The sequence below is a fragment of the Gekko japonicus genome, unplaced genomic scaffold (assembly GCF_001447785.1).
Source record: "Gekko japonicus isolate JY-2015 unplaced genomic scaffold, Gekko_japonicus_V1.1 scaffold6031, whole genome shotgun sequence".
NCBI lineage: Eukaryota > Metazoa > Chordata > Lepidosauria > Squamata > Gekkonidae > Gekko > Gekko japonicus.
Genome location: NW_015175553.1, coordinates 20668 through 22802, shown reverse-complemented (window position 1 = coordinate 22802; position 2135 = coordinate 20668).

The following is a 2135-nucleotide window of genomic DNA, read 5'->3' as shown; positions in this document are numbered from 1 at the left end:
GAGACCCCCAATTAAAACCCAGAAAGAAGAGACCTGAGGCCCTAGGCCTACCCACACCACCAAGCCTCACCACCACTCCAACCCCAGGCCCACTAAGACAAAGAAAATCTTTAAAAGATGTGCCCAGAGGTTTTCAAACCAGGCCAGGAAAGGGGCTCAGGTCCAGGTCCACTCCAGGAAGGATCAGGAAGGATTCAATCGGTCAGGCAGTCAGAGGAGCAGCAGCCCAGGGCAGCAGAGCAAATTGCCAACCAGTCCAAGGCCAACACACAGTCCCTCTCTCTTTTCCAACAGTCAGCACAGGAACCAGGATCAGCAATGGAGTCAGGTTGGGATGAGTGGCTCCTTTTATGCTCTCTGACCATGCTCAGAGGATTTCAAATAGATATACCCTCTGTGATTGGCCAGAGAAAAGATGCCAAAAAAAACTATTGGCCACACTACTGCTCCCCCTCCTTCCCCCCTGCTCCCCCTCCCTCCCTGGGGAAATAGGCAAGGAAGCTACAGCAAGGCACTTGCACAACAGCCCTGCAAATGTAGCAAAAAGTTCCAAACTGCAATGCATTTTGCAAATGCATTGCAGTGATTGACTGTCTGGGTCCCCTCTTCCCCCCTCCCTCCTGAAAACAGGAGCTAGAGGCGGGAAAGAGGGGGAAATGGCGGGAAATTGAGGTTTCCGGGCCACCCTTTGATGTTTAAAGGGCAAAGGAGCCGTTTTTCGGCATTTTTCGGCAATGCCAAAAAACCCCAAATTTTTTCGGGAATTTTTTCGGGATTCGGAAAAGTGCCTAGGAGGCCATTTCGGGATCCCAAAAGCTGAAAAAAGCCGGAAAACATTATTTTCGGCTTTTTTCGGCTCGGGATCCCGAAATGCACATCCCTAGAGCCTCCTGCCCAAATGAGGTCAGGGGACCTAGTCAGGTTGTTGGGCAGAAGGTTCAGGACAGGAGAAAAGGGGAACTCTTTTGCAGACTACATAGAATGGCGTTCTGGGACACAGAGTGCCATAGGATGTGGTGATGGGCACTCCACTTTAAAGGGCAGCAATTTTCATGGAGGACAATTCCATCATTATTTACATTAATTAAAATGTGCACAGCTCACCTTCCTTCCATTAGAGGATCTCAAGGTGGCTCAGAAAAGGAAAGGAAGATAAATCTGGCTTCTGTTAGCCAAGGTGAATAATTGGAACGTGCACATTCCCCAGATGTGGATGGCCGAGCTTTGCCCAGTCTCCTCGGATCTCAGACTCTAAGCAGGGTCATCCCTGGTTGGTTCTCGCATGGGAGACCACCAAAGAAGTCCAGGGTTGCTATGTAGAGGCAGGCAATGGCAGACCAACTCTGGAGGTCTCTCCTCTTGAATAACTTGTGGCTTCACCATAATTCAGATGTGACTTCACAGCATTTTACACACACACCCGCCATATTCTGGGTCAGCAGACCTCTGGAACTGCATTGCCAGGGGGCAATAGTGTGGGTTCTGTGCCCCTGCTTAAAGGCTTCCCAGTGGCATCTTGCAGGCCACAGTGAGAGAGAGGATGCTGGACTAGGGATGCCAGGCCATGGCCGGGCACCCCCATGAGGTTTGAGTGTGGAGCTTGGGTTGGTTGTGATGTCATGTCGATGTCTCATCTCACCGAATACCTGGATGTGAAGTCAGAGCGTCAGCAGGTTTCCTGGAAACCCATTGGTGGGACCCTAAAGTTTCCAGAGCCTTGGCTGATGCACTAAAAAAAGAATCTGACTTTTGAGCTGGAGATGATGGCGAATGTGTCATGCAACAGGATTTCCGGTCCCCTCTTTTTCTCCTGCCAGGCTGGACTCCAGGATGGGTGGGAGGCCCCAGCAGGCAGGAGAATGGCAGGCCTGGGCTTTTGGCCTGTTCCAGCAGGGGTGCTGCAGCCTTTGGAGCTCCAGGGTGCACAGGGCACCTTTCAAGTCTCACAGAAGGGTTGGCAGCATTTATAACATGCTGAGGCTCATGGATTCCTGATGCTTCTCTTCCACTGCTTCTCTTCCACTGCTCTGACACCTCACTATAAGTCATTACAAATATTCTTGAGTGTAAAGAAGACAAGGTGTCACAACCCAGGGAACAGGGATGGGTGCAGCAGAATTCAAAGAAACAAAGAA